This window comes from Eschrichtius robustus, chromosome 1 (assembly GCF_028021215.1).
Source record: "Eschrichtius robustus isolate mEscRob2 chromosome 1, mEscRob2.pri, whole genome shotgun sequence".
NCBI lineage: Eukaryota > Metazoa > Chordata > Mammalia > Artiodactyla > Eschrichtiidae > Eschrichtius > Eschrichtius robustus.
This window is the reverse complement of record NC_090824.1, coordinates 34,442,084-34,466,603: the sequence shown is the minus strand read 5'-3', so window position 1 is coordinate 34,466,603 and position 24,520 is coordinate 34,442,084. Positions and strand designations below refer to the sequence as shown.

At 47.7% G+C, this 24,520-nt stretch overlaps 1 protein-coding gene across 1 annotated transcript in view; it reads left to right on the top strand.

The window, feature by feature from the left end:
• The first annotated feature begins 17,657 nt into the window (after positions 1–17,657).
• PLEKHH1 (pleckstrin homology, MyTH4 and FERM domain containing H1) overlaps positions 17,658–24,520 on the top strand; it is a 50,432-nt gene continuing 43,569 nt past the window's right edge. Inside the window, exon 1 of the mRNA XM_068543792.1 lies at positions 17,658–17,686. The gene's annotated coding sequence lies outside the window, so the exon portion shown is untranslated. The remainder of the gene's footprint in view (positions 17,687–24,520) is intronic.

Sequence of the window (24,520 nt, the reverse complement as noted above, 5' to 3'; positions counted from 1 at the left end):
GTCTGACAAGCGCTCTGCCTCCGGCCCCGCTTAACTCCTTGCTCGCCCGCTCCCCGGCTCCCGCGCCGGGTCCGCTGCCCGGCCGACCTCACCGCCTCACGCCGCCGTGAGTCGGCCGCGCCCCGGGCGCCTGGAAGCGCGCCCTCGGTCCGGGCCGCGGCGCAGGTGGCTGCAGTGCAGAGCTCCTCGGCCCTCCCAGCCCCTGCCACTGCGCCTGCGTTTGAGGTGTCTGCAGGAGCCCCGAGGAGAGGACCAACCGGGACCTCTCAGCTCCCAGCTTGTAGGAGTTGTGTGGACTGCGTGTACAACGTCCACTGTGGATATGCTGTAGGTCCCAGCGACCTGAGGGCCACGGTCAACATGGTACTGCAGACCCACTATATGCCAGCATAATGCTCCGTGCCGTCCATTCATTGAAACGGGCCTGCAAGATGGGTTTTTTAATCCCCATTTTCAAGATGGAAAACCTGAGCCCTGTGGAAGTTAAGGTATCTACCTAAGGCAGAGCCTGAACGTCCAAGGCCCACAGTTTGGTTTATACCACAAAGATTAAACATAAGATGTTCTTTCTGAAGTCAGTCTCGATTCTTCTGTTGGAAGGTGGAAAATAATGGATGTCATCTAGAAAGCCTGGAGATTTTGGTATGTGGAACTGTGGGAAATCAGTGATAGAGGACCCTGCCTTGAGACAGGCCCCTCAGGCGGGTCCTGGTTCCTGCAGAAAGGCTGCGCAGGGAGTAGGAAGGCAATGCAACCCCAATCCCTACGCCAAGCCTGGGTTTGGCACTGGGCTCTGCAGCCAAGAGGGAAGGACATTTTTACAATTTCTAATGCCCCCTGAAGGTATCTTTTTGTAAATAATCCGTCCAAGGGGGTGCTCTTTTCTAATTCTCACACAGACCCTATGTGTGCCAAGGCCTGCTCTGTGAGGCCTGATGGCTGCTTCCCTCCTAGCCCTCACCCCCTTTTTGTCACATGCCACAGTGACAAAGAGCTCTCAGAGGTCCAAGGCAGCACAGAGTCTTCTAAGAAAAGGAACCTGAGGTCCATCCAGCTGGCCTTGCCCCACTCTGGATGAGAAGCCGAGATGCTGTCCTCCAGTCCGAACCTAATCTGATCCTAAGCCTTGGGTTTCTCAAACCCGCAGGGGAAGTGCACAGCCATGTGGTGCCAGTGGCAAGAGCTCTTGGCCTCTCTGAGTTAGTTTCCTCCTCTAAGACGGAGATAACATCGCCTATTTCGTAAGTCTATTGTGATGACCCAATAACAATGCATGTAGAGTCCTCAGTACGGTAGACCTTCAATAACAGGAAAGTGTTTTCTGCTGGGGGTAAAGCAGGGATGGGGAGAAGCGATCAGAGCTACAGTGAAGCATGTGGGCTGTCCTAGAACACTGTCAGAGAGGCAGGGGACAGCCCCCTCCCAGAAACACCTTGGCAAGAAGAGGCTTCAGTAAGTCTGGCAGCAAAGCCCACCTGCTGAAGAGGGACCTCCCTGGCGCCCCCTTGCCTCGGAGGACCAGTTCTGCTCTGGGTCTCAGTCTGTGGCTGGCAGCTGATCCTGCTCCCTTCTGGCTCGGGGAGGCAGCATTGCTCAGAGGAAAGCACAGCGGGCTGTTAAGGCAGAAGATCTGAATTTGGGATGACTTATCCATTAGGTACTTTGCAGTGCCTAGCACCCACAGTATTTTGGGGGCCAACAAAAATGTTTGAACTTCTTTTAAAATCAGAGGCAAAAAAATAAACTTTGAGGTCAAAGAAAATGTTTTCCTATATAATTTTAGTATAGAAGCCATAGTATATAGAAGCCAAGGTGCCAGTTACAGAACCTGAAGAAGGAAGAGTTGGGAACTAAGGCACAAGACTTGGCATCAGTCACTCTCTCCTGTATCCAGCTCTCCTATGGACTTAACTGCATCATCTGGGTCTTCCTCATTCCCAAATTAGGAATCATTTCTTCCTAATCAAAACTTATGTAATGCCTTACAGTGGACATATCTTCTCTCTTTGGGTAAGGCAGCTATTTTTAATCCCCATTCTATAAACGAGGAAATCAAGGCTCAGAGAGATTATATGGTTTGGTCAAGGTTATACTGCTAGTAAAGGCAGAATGCAGTTCCAACTTAGGTCTTCTGGCACCCCAGCCAAGGTCCTTTCCATCTGCACCTAGAAGATTTCAAATAAGATCAGGTGTGTACAGGACAGAGCTGTCTGTTGCAGAAGCAGACCTAAAAATAGCATCTGTAGCAGCGAGTGGGTCCCCTGGCTTTTCACCCAAAGAACGCTGAGACGAGCATGCGGTGTTCTGGGAATGGGTTGGGGCGGGGTAGCCCTGGGTGAAGGTAGGCACCATGATAGTGGTTCCGGTGATTCAAGTATAGATTCAAGGTGGAGGGCCATGGGGCAAACCAAGCCCCACTGCACTAACACACGCCAAAGGATGCCAGCCCTTTGACTTCTTGCCTTATCAGAGCAACTTGGATCTGAGTTCAGACTGCACATCTTAGCCAGATGTCTTAAGGCAGTTTATTTAAGCTTTCTGAGCCTATTACCTCATCTGCAAAATGGAAATGGCAATAAAACTAAACCCCATGGCTGCTGCAAGCATAAATGAGATGATACGTGTTAGGACCATAGCATAGTGCCAGGAACACATACGTAGTTTGAATTCCCTGCCACCACAGGCAATTAATGGTCTTTCTCTTCACATTTCTCTTCTACCGCTAGGCAGGGAGAAAGACAGTCTTTCAAGTGTCTTTGTGTTTCTAAAGTGCCTGGAATATGTTAGGTTCTTAACCATATTTTCTGAAAGACAAGAACTTTTCTGCCTTTCTACAAAGCAAACCATCCGTAAAGCGGTAGCTCTTGTCCACCATAAGTAGTTTTCTCAATGACTTTCAAGGGGAACCAGAAAAACACTTCTGTATGCTCATTAGAGAGGACTGGTTCTTTGGGGGTTGCCCTCTGACACAAGTCAGGAGAGGTGTTGCTCCAGAGGGTGATTTCAGTGGAGGGACGGGGCCAGCAGCCAGAGCAGGAAGGACCTGGGAGGGAGCTGGAGCATGGAAGTTGGAGGCCGAGAGAGAACTATGTATAGTCTGTCCCAGATGCTGTGATAAGAAAGAGAGGAGTGAGGTAGGGGCCGAGGAAGCATTGAAGTCAAAGGCGATCTTGAGCTTGGAATTATTTGGACCAGCTTCACAGGAAAATAAGTTGGGTGAGAAAGAACTGGGGGAACCCCCAGGGAACCAGTCCTCCATAACAGGCATACAGAAATCTTTCTGTTCCCTTTGAAACAGAAGGGAAAGAAACTTTCCCATGAAAGTCATCATGAATATTACGGTGGACAAGAGCTTCTGCTTTATAGATGGTGTGCTTAGTGGAAGGGCAGAAAAGTTCTTGTCTTCCAGAAGATATGGGCATGGTCTTGGCAGTAAGAGAGGAGGTCAAGGTAATCTGCTTGAGTTTGAAAATGGGGGTGGGGGGCAGGAGGAATCTCTCTGTAAAAGCCTTTTCTTGAAATAGGAAGGAAAGAGGCATAAAGAGGCTAAGGAGTATGAACCTGCACCATTTAGGATTCTTCGGTTGCAAGCAACAGAAACTGACTTTAGCTATCTTAAGTCTAAAAGGAATTTATTGGCAGGCTATGATCAGGTGGCTCACAGATTTGGAGGGAATGCGGGCAGAACAGACGTGAAAAGGCTAGGACCAGGACAGCTTTGGGAGTCCAGGGAATGGGAAGTAACTGAGAGTCTCCTCAGGGCTTTGCTGCCGGAACAAAGGGGCTTCAATCTTTTTGTCACTTCCGCTCAAGTGTAAGAATCAAATTTGCCTAAGTTCAGTCATGCATCCACCTCTTGGCCAGGGAAGGGCCAGCAGGATACCCGGATGTAAGCTCTATCAGCACCCCACATCACAACTGAGAGGTAAGACAGAGAAATCAAAGTGCTGTTACCCAAAGGAAAGGAGAGGTTGCTAGGCATCCCCGGAAAAGGGAATGTCCATGGTATGGGGGAAGCAAGTAGCACAGGAAATGTACACCTGACTCGGGGCCCCGTAAAGTTCTCAGCTATGAGAAAAGGTGAAGGGGGAAGCACAGAAGCCTTCAGAAAGTAGCAGGAAGCTCTGAAAAGTACTGGGACAGGAAGGCCTAGACTGCTGATGAAAATCACTGCTCGTGCTGGGGTGGGTATAGAGCTAGAGACAGGCCAACGTTTTAGGGACTTTGCACAGCTGTGAGCTGTGCTCAGGAATGGATGAACAGTGATAGGGAAGCAGGTGCAATAGGTTATTAAGGATGTCCTTGAATGTGTATTAAATGCCTCTGAGGGGTGGAAAGTGGTACCAGTGGAGGGGGAAGAGGCATCAGGCCCCAGGGAAATGGTCAAGTTGACTGCAGGTTTATCAGAAGGTTTGCTACCCACATGTCCATGTGGGAAAGGGGTGTGTACTTTCACAGAGCTCTCAAAATAATGTATGTTCCTACTTTAGGGATATTTAAAAGTCATGTCCTCTCTCTTTTTTTCAGTCATCAAAAAGAAAACGCAGTGGATAAGAACTATGCAGTATTCATGAACACCTCGGGCCTGAAAATGAGGAACTCACCATTCTGTGATAATATGAATTCATCCATAAAGCATTACGACATTAACGTGTGTGCAGTAAGGTAGCCTGGAAAATGAGTGCAGGTTCATGAGACTAGCAGTAAATTAAGGGGGAGGGGGAGGCCCATGCTAAAAGAAATCAAAGTGAAAATATGAACGTACATTGGAACTACACTACTTCACAGTTGTAAGTGTGAGTTTAACTGTGAAGGTTGTAAATTTGGGGAGGGCTAGAGTTGATTATGAAACTTGGGAATCATGGGGAGAGCCATCCCCATCCCCAGCTGCTCTCATTTCCGACTCAGCAGTCAGCCCAGGTGCTGGGCAAATTTGAAAGAATTTCTGCCCTGGAGATTAGAAACCAAACTCCAAGCTAGTCACCTCCCCACCGTGCCTCCCTTTGCCAGGATACAAGGAGATTAGTCGTCTGAAGGGGGACAAAGGAGTATTGTTAAGGCGAGCCTGGTTATGAGAAGGCTTTGCAACTAAAAGCTTTTATGCTGCTATCTAAGTCCTTCTGCCTGGGGGACACTGTGTGCCTGTCCCAACTTCACTATATCAGTTCAAAGAGAAATTTCAGCCTGATGTAGTGATTGCAGAAGGATATCTTAGGACTCAGCAACATTAATAGTTTAAGAAATTCTATCACAACATCTCATCCAAGACCCAATTCCTGGCCCCACTAGGTCCTGAGATGGATTAGAGTGGGAGAATCTTGCTTTTTGTAGATCTGAGTCAAAAGAGTTGTCCCATAGGAGCTGGCTGAGAAGCAGCCCAGCTTGGGAGGGGGGAATGGGGGTAGGGGTAGGTGGGGCGGTGGTATTGGGATTGTATCACCGAGGGTAGGATAAAATCTGTTTCAATTCTTTTTACCCACTTTGTCCTAGCCCTTCTAGGAGAACTCTGCCACCTTCAGGAAAGGTTGTGTAAGCCTGAGGGGTTGATGATCTCAGGGACTCCATCTTGCCTGGGGAATTAGTTCAGGTGAGGTGTCCTATTAGTCTTAGATGCTAACTGATTAAGAAGTTATATATTTAATGTCTTCTCTTCTCTAGTACTGTGCTGTTGTGAGGACTGGAATCCTGACTTCAAGGAAATTGTTATTCAATTTAACAACCTTAATGTACCACGCACTGTGCTAAGGATTAGGGTCATAGTGGTGAAAGGATTGAGACCTAAGCATATGGATATGGGAACAATACACAACAGTCTCTAACTCAGTATTACCCGATGCTCCTAGTGACTTAAGTTTTGTACCTCCCGTGGAAGGGCATGTGATTATTTGTGTTCTCAGATGGAGCTGTTTCCATGCCAAGCTTTATCTCTACCACACTTGATTTGTAAAGTAAGCTCTCAGGCACTGGCTCAAAATTGACTAGTATTTACAAATTTATACACTTCTTTCTGTCAAGAGACAGACTCTTTACCCTTCTTTCTTGTCCACGGCTTAGGTCAAGGGTTTGCTTTCTCTTGTGCCCTTCAGCAAGTACAGACTTGGGAAGGGGTAGTGCCATCTTTAGTGGATTTTTCCATATCTGTGAGCAGTAATGTCAGGTATAGAGCTGTGATCTCCCCGGGGAATACAGCAGAGGGGTACAGGGACAGAGAAGGAACAATAGTGGGGTTCCCGATGGAAAAAGGAAGACCACAGAGGGGATAAGTGCTTTGTTCTGGACCTGCATGTCTGTTCAGAGTGCACAGGCTAAGAAGGGAACTGGTTGCTCGAGGCCTCATCTTGACCTGGTAAGTGCGCTTGTGGGCAGTTGTATGATGGGAGATTAACACTACACCATATCCTGGAGCTTTTACTATTTAAGTCCAAATTCATGTTGTAGGAAGACATTGGGCCTGGTGGCTCCCACCCCCGTCCTAACTGAATGGAGCTGGATGATGGCCCGAAACTCTAAGAATGTCAAAGGAAGGTTCATGAGGGTCTCTGGTGCTGCAGTCCAGGAGTATGGATAAACGTGGGTGAGTGTGGAGGAGTGAGAAGGGGTAGAAGGAAGGAACAGGGGCTCCAGACTTTCTCCCTGAAATCATCCACCATGCTGCTCCCGCCCAGAACCTCACAAAGTCAAGCCTCTGGACTACACCCAACTAGCTTCACATTCCTTCTTTCCTCAAGTGGAGACCACGGCTGAATACGACATTTCCCTTGCAAGATGTAAAATGGGCTTGGATTAGAACTAGGCCTAACTTAACTCTGTCCCCAGACTTGTGTCTGTTCCTTCAAGACCTGGACAACTTCCAGACCACAAGAACATAGTGTATAATAGAAATCCAGTAATGCTGTCGTGGTCATAGCTTAATTGCTCTGAAGAGGTAACAGGATCCAGGCAATATCAAAAGCATGTGAGTCCCCTCTGATCTCAGCAGTGGTCCTCAGCTCGCCCCCTTGCCAAATCCCTGCCCAGGATCTTCACCAGTTGGAGACAGTGAGTTGGCATTAAACTTGAAAGATGGGAAGTTATGAGGGCAAATTCTGGTTCTCTGACTGGCAGATTGTGGCTTTATTGAGTTAGTTGTCAACTTCTCTGAATCTCAGTTTTCTACTTTACTGATGAGATCAATATTTTAAAAACATCTTAATAGCTTTATTAGAAAAATGATTCATACTCCTTATAAAACATTCACATAATATAAAAAGAACAAAGCAAAAACTAAAAACATTACACCAAATTTCTACACCCAAAGATAATCATTGTTAATATTTGGCGGAAAAAGTCTTCTACCCATATTTACATACATATAGTTTTATACATATAGTTTTACATAAAGTCAGTTATATTATACATACTTTTCTAGAAATTGTTTCACTTGACATTAAGTAATGAATATTTTTCCATGTCAATAAAAATAATTCTTCAACGTAAATTTTAATGGCTGCATAGTATTTTATTTTCTAGATGAATTTTAATAACTTATTTACTAGGTTCCAACTGATGGACATTTAGGTTATATCTTTTTTTCTTTACTTTGTTATTATTGCTGCTATAAATATTTGGGGCAACACAGTCTTTTCAAGCATCCTTCTCCTAACAAGAAAAATATTGAATGATGTAGCTCAAGGAAGGACACAAGAATCATAAAACTCTGTCAATGAGAACAGGAATTTGGAGTGGAGGAAAAGGCCCTAGAAAATTTTTAGTGATCTTTACCTCCATAAATGGTTTCCAATCTTATGTACATTACTACATATGTACATTACTATTCCACTGGCTTGAGTGGCAAGTATATTTAGGGAAATTTCTCATTCTGAATATTCCAATCTATTTATTTCTTTTTCTAAAATTTAATTAATTAATTTGGTTGCACCGGGTCTTAGTTGCGGCAGACAGGCTCCTTAGTTGGGGCATGCGAACTCTTAGTTGCGGCATGCACGTGGGATCTATTTCCCTGACCAGGGATCGAACCCGGGCCCCCTGCATTGGGAGCGCAGAGTCTCTACAACTGCACCACCAGGGAAGTCCCCACCAATGAATTTATTTCAACACTAAGATTTTGCTTCCCAAAAGAATCATGTTCTTCCCAAGAGTGTCTTTGTTCCAGAGATCCTGGGTCCACTAGGCACAACCCCCTGTGCCCTGCAGGGAAATTCCTGCTTGCAGGTTCAGGCAATTCCAGATGCCATCTGAATGTTTATCCAGTGGCCAGTGGGACAATGCATAGTGTTCGGAAGGAGCAGCAGTCACGTATCACTCCCAGAGCAATGCCTGTTCGTTTCCCATCCTAGGAGTCGGTGTGTTCTGCTCCATCGCTTACCTCCCTTCTTATGTACAAGACCTGTCTGTAGGCTCTACCTGATTCCTTTGGGTGGACCCAACTCTGTAAGAAGAAAAGGACTAGTGTTCCCTCTTCTGGACCTGAACCAGGAAATTGAGAACCTAGAAATGTGGATATTCCTTTTTGGAAAGGTGCACTGTCCATAGGACCTCTCTGAAAACTCCAAAGCTCACTTTTACATGAGGAAAGCTCCCAATAGGTGGATTCCCTCAGTGCTCTGAGTCGAGCAGTCTGGTTCCACCTCCGTGTCCCATCACTTTATCTGTGGCGGAGTAAAGATGATTCTCAACGCTCAGCTTGGACTTTGTGCAGAAGAGACTCTTCCTGTGCCCTCCTCCTATGGCACAGTTGGGTGAGAGAGACCTGGAAAAAGTGCCAAGCTGATGGTCTGTGCATGCTGGAGCCAGGCAGCTGGGAAAAAGGAGAATGTTCTTTCCATCTATCCCTACTTCACTTTAGTCTTTTTTTTTTTTTTAATTATTTATTTATTTATTTATTTTTGGCTGTGTTGGGTCTTCGTTTCTGTGCGATGGCTTTCTCTAGTTGTGGCAAGTGGGGGCCACTCTTCATCACGGTGCGCGGGCCTTTCACTATCATGGCCTCTCTTGTTGCGGAGCACAGGCTCCAGACGCGCAGGCTCAGTGATTGTGGCTCACGGGCCTAGTTGCTCCGCGGCATGTGGGATCTTCCCAGACCAGGGCTTGAACCCGGGTCCCCTGCATTGGCAGGCAGATTCTCAACCACTGCGCCACCAGGGAAGCCCTAGTCTTTTAATACCACTAAATTCTCCTATCCCCTTCCCTGAAACTATGTAAAATTGAACAAGGACAAAGGATACAGAGTTTAAAGTCTCCACTTTAGGCAGAGCTTAAAGCTTCGTTAATCACCACTTTTCAAAGTGACCAAAGCCTGCAGCGGTCCGAGGAGAAGGGAGCAGATCTAGCCCTAGGTGTGGCTGGGAGCAAGAATGCTGGGGCTCAGGGTCCTTTAGGAAAATAAGCCATGCCGACCACTAGATGGCGCTGAGCAATAGCCTCCGACGTCCTGGCGGGTCCTGGGTCACACCCAGGACTCTGAGACGGAAGACAGGTTTGTCATCTGGACTAAACCCCCTTCACAAAAAGGCGTTGGCAACAAGAGCTTCCAGTAGGATATGAGCCCTGACGCTTCTGGTAAAAACCCCGAGCCTGAGCACAACGATCAGAAGCACAAGGAAGCAAAGGTCTGATTGATCAAAGGAGACCTACTGGTTTCATCCTAAACCACCCAGGTGTGGGGCAAGGGCTGCAGCGGCTATGCCTTCTCACTCATTCAGGTATTTCACATCTTCCCTTCTCTGTGAATGCTGGGGTGCTTGCTGGCCCAGTATTACAGCCACCCTGGAAGGCGCCCTGCAGGGAAGCGCGGTATCCCTGAAGCAGGGGGAACGCCAAGCCCTGCCCCACCCCGGTTCATAGGCCTCTTCCAGTCAGGAGAAGCAGCTGCTTAGAGGGGAAGCCAAGGGGCTCCCCAGGCTGCTATAGCACCTGCCACCTACTTGGAGCTGGTCTCTGCCCAGCCCGTCCTGCCCCCTGATGTGAGCTGCCATTGTTTTCATCTGTGATGAAAGCTAATGGAGAAATAAGAGAGCTGGTTTCAAACCATGATGTTGCAAGTGCTAAAATGATCTAGAATCCCAGTTAGATGACTGGATCTACCAGGTTCTCATTCCCTGAGCTCCATCAGCTCCCAACTCAGCTTCCCTTTCTCCCTCCCTGCCATCTCCTTTCCCCCCTCTCCGCCCCTGTCCTACCCAGCCGCCATCCGCCTGGCTCTCTCTTGCTTGGGGAGCCCACAGCTGCACTGCACAGATCATTTTGCATTGATATCTGTTGTCATTACATCAGCTCTACCCTGTGTTCCCCTCTGGGGCTGTTGCTGCTCTCTGAGAAGATCACTGGAGTGTTGGAATATGATATATGACAAACCAGTCAATACCAGGCACCCTACGGGTCCTAAGGAGCAGGGAAATACAGAGCCCTGAGCCTGAATGCATGTTTTTAATAAGTGTCCCCGGGATTTCATGATGGGGAATCACTGCCTACCTTCTCACTGGAATCCTTCTCCTTCAGGCCCTCCTTCCACCTAATCCTCTTAGTAGTTAGTTTCCAGGTCCCTAGTCTTTGCACATCTTCCTAGTCCTTTACCCCTTTATACCTTCACGTTCCCTCCTCATTTAACAACACTTACTAGGTGCCTATCATACGCCATGCACAGGGGCAGACCTTTATCTCCACCCCTCAGGGCAGATAAGAATCCTGCTCCCTGTTTTCCAAATGCAGAACCCCTCCACTCCCCATCCTCCGCCTGGCTCTCTTTGGCTCCAGAGCCCACAGCTGCACTGGACAGATCATTTGTGGGGGGGATACAGGTGGTAACTGCATCGGTTCTTCCCTGTGTTCCCCGCTGGGAAGAGCCTGGATTCAACGGCAGGTATGTCTGCTTCTGAAGCCTGTGCCCTGCGTTCATCCGTCACACTTGCCACAGACTGTTTCCTCACGCGGTGCCTGGAAAATAGGAAGTGTTCCATAAATACTTGTTAGTGAGTAGCTGAATGAATAAATGAAAGAAGGATCCACACTCAACGTTAGGATACACCCACCCAATACACACACAAACACACACACACACACACACAGAATTCTGCCTCTGGGCCTTCTCGTTTCCTTCCTACCCTGCACCTCTCTGCAAGTCCCATCACTGCCCTCCCAGCCCCACTTGGATGATGACTGAGCCTCTGTGACCCAGCCCATGGTTGCTCTGGCTGCTCCCAGAGATTCGGCAGTAGAAATAGCCTCCCGAAAGCTACCAAGCTCTGCCCCTGCTCCTGAGGCAGAAGGCTGGACCAGGACTGGCCCTAGGGCTCCTGAGAATCTGAGGCCCCTCCCCCTCTCCTCTTTGCTTTCCTTCTTCCCCTTTGTTCTCCTTCCAACAGCAACTGAGAACCAGGCCCTGAAGGCAGAAGAAGGGTTGCTTTGATTTGGGAGGGTTTCCATGAGGCAGGATGGATCTCTGGAGCCCAGAGCCCTGCTCAGAGAAAACAAGTGCGGTTAGGAAGTGAGGTCTCTAGAAGGCCCAGGACATGGGGAGGATGAACCGTCAAACATTTCACCGGCTCTCCTAGAGTTATTGCTGTCTCTCAAGCTATCTTGCTTAACTATTGCAATCCTGCAACAAAGAGAATTCTCTGGGAGCAGATACCACCTCTGGACCTAGTAGAGGAGATACCGAGAGAGGGACATAGGAGAGTATCTGGTAAACATTAGACCTCCAGCAAATATCTGTTCAAAGAATGCATAACAAAAGCTACCATTTATACAGCACTTGCTAAGTGTCAGACACGTACTATCTCATTGAACCCTCTCAACAAGCCTAAGATGCGAGAATTTTTATCACCATTTTACAAACGAAAAATTAACTCAGAAAGCTTAAGCAACCATCCCAAGGTTACATCAGCACATATGTGGGAAAGCTGGGACTTGAACTGCGGCCTGGCCGGTTCCAAGGTCCCCATTCCTTCCCACAGTGCTGTCCGGGGAACCAGGCACAGACTAGGATGCTGTTATATTGACTCTGGAGGAATTTCTTTTTTAACTATTTCAGTCTAAACGGTATGGTGTATGGATATAAATGGACTCTCCTCTCACTCCTAGAGTGGTTAGTTAGCACCTGAAGTGCTCTAATCAGGAATCTGCACTCTAGAGGGTGGTTACATAAACACTTCAAACGCCATCAAAATGTACACTAGCGGGCTGGACGTGCTTGAAGGATGCTAGAAATAATCTTTCACTGGTGAAATGAGTGGCTTTCAAAATATGGAAGTAGCCAGAAAGATGATGATGAATGATGTGTGAGAACCAGACCAGGCCAACTCCCCAACTCCCTGGAAGCAGGTTGTGGGACTTTTGGTGCCTGCTTGCTGATAAATGTTTGTATATTTGGCAGACTTTGGCCTTGGCCATGTTTAATGCCCCACCTGTAGGAGGTAATGGAAAGGGGACAAGAGGCCTCCACTCACCTCTCATCTCCAGTGGCTGGAAATATAAGAACCGACAATTGCCAAAGGGCCAAATGAGTTCAGATCTGTTCACAACAGGTGCCTATCCAGGCCTGATGCTCTTCTCGGAAGAGTAAGAGGAGGCCCTCAGCTTCCGTGGCCCAACTGAGCCTTCGACTCCGGGCACATGATGACTTTCTCCCCTTCTCGGTGCTGTCAGGGCACTTGTAATAATAAGCTAACATCAAATAGAAACGAGCTTTAGGTGTGGTGGGTACCATCTCTCCGTGAATCCTTAGAGGGGTCTGGAGGCTCAGAGCCTTTCTCTCAGCTCTCACCCAGCCCTGCCTGCTCCCCTCCCTCTCCCACTACAGCACCCATCCAACATGGCTTTTTTTTTTCTTTACCTCAGTTTTGCAAAGTTCCCCCTCTGCTGTGGTGACTCCCTCATAATCCTGCCTTTTCCTCCAACTCTCAGATATTATGACCTGAAGGGTAGCTGTGCCGAGGAAATAATTTCCCCACTTTACAACAGGACAAACTGAGGCAGGAAGCAAGGAGATGGTTTATCCAAGCTTATAGTTGGGCAGCTAATAGAATCCCTAGAACAACTTGAAAGTCAGCTACCATGAATGAATGAATGAACGAATGAAATGGTGGGAGGAAGGGAAGGAGAGAGGGACATTGACGTCAGCAGATACTATCATCTGATTCGGCAGCGGCCATGGTTTGACTCTGTCTCAGTCCATGGAGGGCTGCATAGAAAGTGCTTTAAGGACTTCCCTGGTGGCGCAGTGGTTAAGAATCCGCCTGCCAATGCAGGGGACACGGGTTCGAGCCCTGGTCCAGGAAGATCCCACATGCCGTGGAGTAACTAAGCCCGTGCGCCACAACAATTGAGCCTGCACTCTAGAGCCCCCGAGCCACAACTACTGAGCCCACGTGCCACAACTACTGAAGCCCGTGTGCCTAGAGCCCGTGCTCTGCAACAAGAGAAGCACCGCAATGAGAAGCCCATGCACCGCAATGAAGTGTAGCCCCCGCTCGCCACAACTAGAGAAAGCCCGTGCACAGCAACGAAGACCCAGCGCAGCCAAAAATAAAAATAAATAAATAAATAAAATTTTTAAAAAAAAGAAAGTGTTTTAAGACAAAAAGATTGTGGGAAAAAGACAGTGTCTCAGACATTCCAACCCTTGATCCCAGAGTTAAGTTAGGGGTAGGTCACCCTGAAGGTCCAAAAGAATTCATCCTTGGGGAGGCATGGCATGGGAGCTGTGGTTGAGGGCACCGCTGGGGAGCCAGGCCTCACTGGAGCCTGAACAGCTGCCTCTGATGATTGGAGACCAATGAGAGGGCAGGTGGAGGAGACATCAGAAACCCAACCAGAGCTCGGGGGAGGCAGGCAGGACCTTTCTGGGCTGCTAGCATGGGGTGGCTGGGGTCAGGCAGAGGAGGCAACTGTAGCAAAGAAGACTGGTGGGACAATCCCTAGCATTAGACGGGAAACTGCTCTGCCTGTGTGCATCCTTGCCAGCCTGGTTATTGATTACCTGCAGCCCCCAAAGAATGTCAGGGTCTAGGGCTGTGGGAGTCACTTTCTCCCTGGAGTGGAGGAGGGGGCAGGCCCATCCTCCTCCAGGCATCCATTCTTCCTGGGGAGTACTAGGTAGGGACTTATAATAGTTAATAGAAGAGCTATAAAACTGAGCTCTAAAGGGCATTATTGGGACAACTGGGGAAATTTAACTATGGCCTGTACAGTCAGTGATAGTATTGTGTTGATGCTAAATTTTGTAAGTGTGATGATATTAGGAAAACATGCTTGTTCTTAGGAGGAACATGCTGAAGTATCCACGGGCAAAAGGTCATGATGTGTACAACAAAGTCGCAAATGGAAAAAAAAAAAAATATATATATATATATATATTCACACACACACACACACACAGATATACATGGAGAGAAAAAACGAGTCAGGGAGAGAAAGTAAATGTAGCAATGTGTTAACAATTGGTAAATCTAGGTGAAGAGTATATGGGTGTTTAATGCACAGTTTTTTGCAACTTCTATAGGTTTGAAATTTTCAAAATAAGAAGTTGGGGGGAGATTTGAGGGAAGAAGAATAGCTATCACTTATTGAACAACGATCAGATCCCAATATTTACGTAACTCTATTATCTGATTTAATCCTCAAACCAGCTCCAGAGGGAGACATTGTGATTCTCACATTAAAGATATGGCAACCGAGTCCTAGGGATGCTAACGAACTCGCCAAAGTTTATAGAGCAGGGATTGAAACAGAGCCCAAAGCAAGGGGGAGGTCATGCAGAGGAGTGTCGGCTAACACTTTATTGAGCCTTTCTGTGTGCCGGCAGTGTTTTAAAATCGTCCGTGTGTTTAACTCGTTTCATCCTCCCTCTCTACAAGCTTTGTGCTTTGTGATAAATCACTTCATCGTCGCCGCTGGGAGGGAACAAAGGGGCACCAAACACACTGACAGAAGTGCAGGTTGGTGCAGTCTCCTTTGAGCGCAGTTGGGTAGCATCTATTGAAATTTAAAATTCACATTTTGTTTACACCCAACAATTCCACTTCTAAGTGTTAAACCATAAAGATAGTCATATATGTGGACCAAGAAGTATGTAAAGAGATACTCATTGCAGCAAGGTATACAATAGCCAAGGACTGGAAACATCCTAAATATCCATCATTAGGAATGCTAGGTAACCATTTTTAAAAGTAAGGCAAATGAACAAACATAACAAAACAGAAACAGAGTTATAGGTACAGAGAACAAACAGGTGGTTGCCAGAGGGGAGGAGGGTGGGGGGAGGAAAGAAATAGGTGAGGGAGATTAAGAGGTACAAATTTCCAGTTGCAAAATAAATGACTCACGAGTATGAAATACACAGTGTGGGGAATATAGTCAATAACTATGTAATATCTTTTTATGGTGATTTATCATAACTAGACTTATTATAGTGATCATTTTGAAATATATAGAAATATCGAATCACTATGTTGTATAACAGGAACTAACACAGTGTTGTAGGTCAATTATACCTCAAACACAAAGTAATTCACAAACTCCTAGAAAAAGAGGTCAGATTTGTGGTTATCAGAGGCAGGGTGGGGCGGGGTGGGGGGGGGACTGGATGAAGGTGGTCAAAAGGTACAAACTCCCAGTTATAAGATAAGTAAGTACTAGGGGTGTAATGGACAACATGATAAATACAATGAACGCTGCTGTGTGTTATTCATGAAAGTTGTTAAGAGAGTAACCCCTACGAGTTCTCATCACAAGGAAAAAAAATATTATTTCTATTTCTTTAATTTTGTATCTGTATGAGATGAGGGATGTTCACTAAACTTATTTCACGATGTACATAAGTCAACTAATGCTGCACACCTAAAACTTACACAGTGCCATATATCAACCGTATCTCAATAAAACTGGGGGAAAAAATTAAGGCATCTCTAAGTGTGCTGACGTGTCACACTTAGAGTCCATGAATGGTAAAGACAAGAGAAAAAAGCGTTCCTCAGTGTTGAAAGGGATATATAAAAATATATATATATATATGAATACACATGCATTTATGAATACATGAATACTTACGTATGTTTTATATCTTGAAGGAATACACACAAAAATTTACAACAGTAGCTGCTTTTGAGGGGGAGTGATCTAGGGCACAAGAGACAGGGCAGGAGGAAGGCTCACTATTCATTGTTAGCCCTTCTGTATTATTTGAAATTTATACTATGTGCATGATTACCTGTTCAAAATGAGTGAGTGCATGCATGCATGCATGAATGAGTGAATGAATGAATGAACAAACGAGTCTCCCTTACAAACTCCACAGGACTTGCTTTTGGGCTTCCTTAGGCAACCACTTCCAGTGTTGAAGGGGACAGCAGAGGCCAGTGTCCCACAGTCTGGGGCTGTTCGATTCCAATCCTCAGGAGCTATGAATCCATTTGCAAGCTCAGCCCCTGAAGTCCCACTGACCCAGTTGAATTTTCACCCTTGGCCTCCTGAACTACTGGGGTCAGCTTTCCATAGAGTCTGGGCTCTCAAAATTGTGCATGAGAATTACCCGGAGAGTTTATTAGCTGGGCAAATTCCCAGCCTCACCTCCAGAGACTCAGATTCAAACCTGGGGTGCAGCCAGGGACTCCTGTACCACTGCCAGGAGGGAGACTTCTAAAGCCCCTTTGGAGAAACGGACCCTGGTGACTTCTGCCCCTGTTCAGGCTTATAATGAGAGCCCGCAGGATTGGGGAAGAAAGCTCTGTTTTGAAACGCGGATTCTGCCCTGCAATATTCCTCATATTCATCTTCTTTACCCCATATCCACCTAACCAAAAATTGAGTGCTCCACTCTCCTCTGGGTGTAGGATTGTACTGGTGAGCTGAGGGACTGCAAGGGTGCACCGCGAGCTGCCCGCAGGCGGTGGCCTGTTGGCCTTTCTGGCTCCTAGGCCGGCTCCTTTAAAATAAATGAGTGCATGCATACATACAGTCGTACAGACGCAAGCAAATTACCCTTTAGGCTGTGGCGAGTTTTGTTTTGTTTCAAATTACAAATCAGAACTTTGGTCTGCCAGCGGGACAGACTTCTGCTCCAAATATCCGGGCGTGACGGTTCCCGCAAGTCGCCCGACAAATGCTGGAACCTCCTTTTGGGGGGAGGGTCTGGTCTTGTGCCGCGTCCCGCGAGGGTCCCAGTTTGGTTGGGAGCTGAGCAGATGCCGGGGCTCCCCGGCCGCCCCGGGCGGCAGCCGATTCGGCCTCCACAGAGAGGTCGGGGCCGCAGTCCGGGAGACACCCCCCTCCTCCCCGCGGCCCACGGGACCCCGCCGCCGTCCCCGCCGCCCCAGGGACGAGCCCAGCGGTGCGGAGAGGTGGGAGGCTGGAGCCTGCTGAGGTCATTTCCTGTGCCTCTCCGCGAGCCGCCCCGGGAGCCGAGCCCGGCGCTCTGCCTTTAAGGAGCGGGCGGGGAGCGGACGAGGAGGGGGCGCGGCGGAGCGTTGAATGGGGCGCTGCGAGGTCGGCTCGGCTTTGTGCGGCCAGCTGGCGGGCACCCCTCCCGGCCCAGCCCGGCCCGCCCCGCCCACCCCGACCCCTGCTGCCGGGGAGCGGAGACCCGGCGGCCGCTGCGGACTCGGACGAGATCGACGCAAGGTCAGCGGCGGACGCGCGCGGGGGAGGACCGGGTGCCCGGTGCGCCGCAGGGACGCCCGCGAGCGGGCTGGAGGTGAGCGGGCTGGAGGTGAGCGGCCCCGCGGGCAGAGGTGGGGTTGGTGCGGGGGCGGCGGGGAGGGTTGGTTCGCGGCCCTGGGAGGGTGTTTGGTTGGGCGGAGAGGATCGGCTCCCTCTGGCCGGAGGGCGATTCCGGAGCAGGTGCCTCCCTACCTGGAAACGAGCTCCCAGCAGCCAGGAGCGCTGAGAGCGGCGGGTCAGGCTCTGGGAACCCGCACCGCGAGGCGAGGAGTAGCCTTCCTGGAGAGGATCCGGAGTTTGGGACCGGCTCGATCCAGTTGCTCCGGGAAGGGCCCTCGGAGCGAACTTGCAGGCTTTCCAGCGCGTTGCCTGAGCTCTCGCTCGCTCTCACTCCTCCCGCTTTCCTTAAAGTCTCATCTCGGGTTGTCTCTTCTGTGATTTCTGCGTGGTTCTCTTAGGGGTCCTAGGCTAGACTCCTAGAGGCAGGTCAGCCAAACAGAAAAGAGAACCAGTTGGGTGCCGAATGACACCAGGAGCTCTGCGTCCTAGGAGCCTTAGAGAGGAATCGACTACCGGGGCGCAGGGGGACCTCAATCGAGGTGGCAGAGGCAATGAAGACCCTCTTCTGGGAGTAGATCCGCTCTCTGTTGGATCTGGCCCTGCCAGGGGACGTCTCCTCCATAAGCTTTTACTATGAATACACCTCATAAAACTCTTCCGGACAGAGCCTTAGTTCCAGCTAAAACTTCTGCTTGAAAGATCATTTTAATAGCAATTTCAATGGAGAAGTCATTCGTTCCTTCACTAAACTTTTTGGACTGTCTTCTGTGCCGCAGACACTGTGTATGGTAACATCACTTAACACTTTATAGAACATAACTTCTAGTCTTTCTGCTTGTTATCCCCATTTGATAAAGGAGGAAACTAGGACTCAGAAAAATTGTGATTTGCCCAAGGTCATATAGCAGAAAAGTGGAAGAGGCAAGACTCAAACGGACGCCTCCTAAAGTCCAAATGTGGGGTTTGCTTCACTGTCCAGCCCCCTCCCTCTCCCATAGGCCTCTGAGGGGGTCTGCCCAGAGCTGGGTTACGGTGGGGTACACCCGGTGGTCCCAAACTCATTGAAACTAACAAGTGAGCTGAGAAAATGTGACTCCCCTCCACCAGCTGCAGGGAAGGGGTATTGTTCTTCCCACTGTGCTCCTGGAGGAGTGCACTTTACTGTTCCCTCCTTCTCTCTGAGAGGCTGTGTAACTGTGGATCTCTGTGCTCCCTATGGGTTGAAGAGTGCTTTCTACATGCTGACGCTGAGGTGTCAGGATTCCCTCACTCCCGGTCCAGGTGACTTCATGGCAGGCTGGCCGCTGAGCCACCATCCTGCATTCTCTGGCCAGCCCACCTGAACCGTCTCTCCCTTCTGTCAAAAACGAATTCAAAACTGATCACCTCTGTGGGGAAACTGGCACTTGTTGCTGGCTGGAGTATGAATTAGAATAACCTCAGGGGAGGGCAATTAGGACTATTTGGCCATTTAAAAATGTACATTACTTCGTCCTACAATCCCATTTCTGGAACTTTATCCTTCAGATAAACTCTGATGTGTATGAAATGATGTCTATTTGTTGAACATTCATTGCAGCATTGTTTATTTTAGCAAAAGGTTTAAAACAACCCAAATGCCTGTCAATTAGGGACTCAAATGAGAGCATGTAATAGCCGTACAGTAGAATACAATAAAGCTGTTAAAAAGCATGAAGGGAGGCTTCCCTGGTGGTGCAGTGGTTAAGAATCCGCCTGCCAGTGCAGGGGACACAGGTTCGAGCCCTGGTCAGGGAAGATCCCACATGCCACAGAGCAACTAAGCCTGTGCGCCACAACTATTGAGCCTGTGCTCTAGAGCCCGTGAGCCACAACTACTGAGCCCGCGTGCCACAACTACTGAAGCCTGCGCACCTAGAGCCCGTGCTCCGCAACAAGAGAAGCCACCGCAATGAGAAGCCCACGCACCGCAACAAAGTGTAGCCCCCGCTCGCTGCAACTAGAGAAAGCCCGCACGCAGTAACGAAGACCCAACGCAGCCAAAAATAAAATAAATAATACAAAAAAAAAAGCATGAAGGGAGAATGGGATAGATAGATAGACAGATAGATGTAGGAAACTCTCTGAGTTATATTAAGTACAGTGAGTATAGTGTGCCACCATTTGTGTGTGTGTATGCGTGTGCATCGTATATAAGAACACTCGTATATGCACTGAACAGCTTGTATTTGCACTGAAAGACACAAATCCCTGTAACAGTAGTTGCCTCTGGGGAGAACTATGGCTGGAGTACAGGGGTGGGAAGAAGCCTTACTTTGCACCATATACTCTTTTGCTTAATATTCAAAAGTAAAGAGATAAAATAATTTTTAAAAATCCCCTGACCTCCTCTCTGATCTGGTGGTGAGCACATCTGTGGGCTGCGTCTCCTACTATGCCCAGGGCACTGTGGGTTTGCCTTTTGTTTGTTGATAGTAACTCTCATTTACTGAGTGCTTCCTGTGTGCCAGGCTTTTGTAATACCTCCTTTAATTCTCAAAAAATTCCGACATAGTGTGGTCCATGAAATTGCCATTTTCGAAGGTCGAAAAATGGTTAAATGTTGACAGTTTCATATGGTTCCACCTAATATTATGGCTCTCCTTTTCAAATATTATTGCCCTCAATTTCAAATAGGCTCAGAGAACTTAAGCAAATGGTCGAAGTTCACGAATGTCACAGGATTAATTCGTGCTTGAGCCAGTATTCAAACCCAGGTCTCTTTGGTGCCAGAACTCAGGATCTTACGTACTACACTCTGCCATTTCTCTTTATTGGTTTTGTCTTCATGGTTCTCTTAGCCCCTTTTGGTATTTAGATCCCAGAAGGCTTGAACATGTTCACCTTTTCCTGTCTCTCCCAACATTGTGAAATGTGATGCTTACTCAGCACCCAAAAGAGGTTAAATGCATGTTGTTGGCTTGATCACATGACAGTGAGAGACGGAGGGAGTTGTGCCCCTGTGTCCACTCAACCCTCCCACCGGCTCCAACCCCAGAAAGGGGGCGCGGAGCTCTTACTTGCCCACCGTTGGGCACGTGGTTAGCCTCATCTGCGGAGCACTTTCCAAGTGGGAATGGCAAAAGGTGCTCGCGCTCAGAGAGTGAGCCACAGTGAGGTGACAGAGGAGAGCCTAGTGGAAACTGTACCCAGAACAGAGTCCCTGTTACCTTCTGATGCCTCCTGCAGCGACCTCTGACCTCTTTCTTTTAGGCACTTGTGCTGATTGGCCCTCTTTGCAGGAAAGTCCCAGGATATTCAGACTGTAGACCTGAGCCTCACAAGCCACAGGATCTTTGCTCATCTTCATGTGCCCAACCTCACACATAGGAATCGCTTAACAAAAGTCGGTTAAATTAAATTTAATTTTAGCATTTTGTCGATTTCTGGTCAAATCCCTAAACTTGCCAGACCTATCCCAGTTCAAGTTTGCGTTTCCTCCGAGACAGGCTAGAGTCTGAAGTTACCTAACAACGTCCTGTGCCCTCTTTTCACCACAGTCCTACCCGCAGTCCCTGCCTCTTGAGGCATATCTCTGCTGACTTCTGTGGCCGTGTCAGTCCAGGGTGCTGGAGGGCTTAGGGAGTTCCAAAGTAGGTGCCAAGGCCATGGCAACCATTTGACTCTTGCCTGCCAAGCAGTTTAGCACGCTGGGCACTAGTGGGGATCAAGAGAACTGGCTTTCACAAGAGTGGCTATGAGTTGGTGATCATTAGCTGGCTGGAGGGCACAGGGGGATTTATTGTACTGTTCTCCCTACTTATGTATGTTTGAAGCTTTCCAGACTAAAACGTGAAACAAACCATTGAACTGGGGTTTGTCCCCAGTTCACATCCCGTATATCATTTCCTCATCTAACACAACACATTAATGCTATATGTGCATTAGGCTAGCCTGGTAGCATAAGACTCTACCACCACTACAGAAGCATCTTCATGGAAAGAGGACAGTTTTAGATGTTGGGAGATCAGGATTCTTGGCCCAGCTCTGATACTACTTGGCTGTGTCTCTAAGCAAGCCACAGATGTGATGAGTTTTCTCATCTGTTTAGTGTGAATTATATCACTTGTCCTCCATCTCAGGGATATTGAGAGGGTAACGAGAGAAATAACACCTGATAAAGCAATGCTTTGAAGAGTCAAGGACCATTCTGCAAGTTCTTTCTGCTTATCCTTGCGCATCTTTATGGGAGGTACAAGTACAAGGTGACTTAGCAGTTGAGGTTCATCTTACTGGTACCTTCCCTTAACATCCTGTGTTATATAGCCGCAGCTCTGGCCACCTGCTTCTGTCAGAAGAGCCTCTGGGCCTTGGCTTGGCAGCAGGCACCTTGCTCCGGATCCATTTAGAAACCTTTTAGCTCTCTTCGCGTGCCGAGACTAGCCTCACAAGAGTGCCAGCTCCCTCGCCAGCATCCCCAAGGCAGGGAGAGGATTAAGCAGAGCACTTGATGGGTTCAAAACCTTGATGTCATGAAGATGCTGGATTGGGGAAAGTGCTCCCTACAGACTAGGTGTAATCTCAGGTGTCACAGCAAGGCAGAGACCAATGACATGTCTTATTTCCAAAGTCCCTGGAGATTTTGATAATTTGGGTTTCCGCTCTCCCAGTGGAATCTGAGCTGCAGTTCTGACAATCAATAAGAGGGAATTAACATTCACCAAACTTTTTTTTAACAACACTAAAGGATTGAGTTTCCCCTGCCCTTTGGTTTTGCTTGGGTGCTTTTACTGCTAATTCTTAGCCCTGGGCTAGGTTGCAAGACTCCAAGGTCCTACCTTCAGATCTGCCACTTTTTTTTTTTTTTTTTTAATTATGCAGGGAAAGTAAAATCCCCTTAAAGGACGAAGAAAACCAAACATGAGGCCTGCGGGCCTTCTGTGGAGGCCCCACAAGGTTCTGTTGTGTCTTTTCAGCTGTGATCTTAGCTCAGAGAAGGTCATGTTTTGTTTTCGTCTTTTGTCTTCCTGCCCGTTCCAGTTGGTCCCAGTCTTTTGAGGTGGGGATTGCTGGGAGGTCACAATGTCGGATTGTTTGGGATGACAGTTCCGGGACAGCAGGGCTGACTGAGGTCATGTGGGCAGTGTTCTGAGCAGCCCAGAACCGAAAGACTCCATCACCTGACCCGTCAGTGGTTTAATTGTTGGGCCTTTCTCTACGGGTCTACTGACCCTGTTTTTTAAACAAAAAGTCAGGACACATGATAAATGTCTGTGCTTATGGAGGTTAAAGCGTCAGAATATTTGACACCAGGGTACCCTGGGAAATCTGGGATATAGGTTCGCCTTTGTGCCAAGGATCCTGAGAGACCCTATAAAATATTTCATTCTTAAGAGTCCACCCGACTCATTGTGAAATCAACATTGTGTGCAGTTTTTGGATGGGTAAGGAGCACAGTAGCTAAAAACAGGCATTTTGGAATGAGAATCCCAGCCCTACTACTTACCAGCTACAGAACTCTCTGTTCCTGAGAGTGTGGACTAGTGCCCACTCCTTGTCTCATGGGTTCTCATGAAAATGAAAGAGGCCACACGTGCCTGGCATATAGTAAGGACTCAATAAATAATAGCTGTTTGTTGCGTATAATGGGAGAATGATATTGTAAAAGTCAGATGTGGGGTGGGAAGCAATATTGGTGGTTAACCTATCAAGGACAGGCTCACTGATGCTCCAGGGTAATTTTAGTGACATACGGGAGGTGGCTGGGTTTTCTGAAGCCATGTGGCTCCTGAAGAAGGGAAAGGAGATTTTTTTTTTTTAATGGCAATTTTTTTAAAACTTTCTTTTTTTTTTATGCAAATATAGTTGATTTACGATGTTGTGCTGATTTCTTCTGTACAGCAAAGTGACTCAGTTATACATACATATACATTCTTTTTTTTACATTCTTTTCCATTATGGTTTATCCCAGGATATCGGATATAGTTCCCTGTGCTATACAGTAGGACTTTGTTGTATATCCATTCTAAATGTAATAGTTTGCCTCTACTAACCCCAAACTCCCAGTCCATCCCTCCCTCCCTCCCCCCTGGCAACCACAAGTCTGTTCTCTAATGACAAATTTTTATTATGGGAAATTCTAGGCATATACTCAAGTAGAGAGACCAGTATACACATCACCCAGCTTCAAAAATTATCAACATTTTGACAAATCTTATTGCATGTATCTCCCTCCACCCCAGCTCCTCACCTCCTATGGTGAAGTTTTAAAGCAAACCCGAGGCATTCTATCATTTCACCTGTAAGCCATATGTATCTCTAACAGGTGACATTAAAAAATACTATCAAGACTCTCTGCTTCCACTGCAGGGGGCACGGGTTTGATTCCTGGTTGGGAAACTAAGATGCCACATGCTGCATGGAGCAGCCAAAAAAATAAAACTTAAAAAAATTAAAAATAATAAATAATAGGGACTTCCCTGGCGGTCCAGTGGTTAAGACTCCATGCTCCCAACGCAGGGGGCATGGGTTCGATCCCTGGTTGGGGAACTAAGATTCTGTATGCCCCATGGCGTGGCCAAAAAAAAAATTTTTTAAGTAAATAAATAAAAATTAAAAATATATTATCAATCTAGAAAATTAACAATCATTCTTTAAAATCACCTGATAGTAGGGAGACCATATGTCATGGTTTGGGACAGACCAAATTTATACTTGTTGCCAAACATAATTATTAATAGCACCCTGGAAGGGGGATTTAAAAAGTCCTGGTGGTGGATGTGTCTCCCAGCCCTTCTCTGCTTTGTGCCCTCTCTGCGCCTGTATCTCCCTTCTCATACACACTCATACA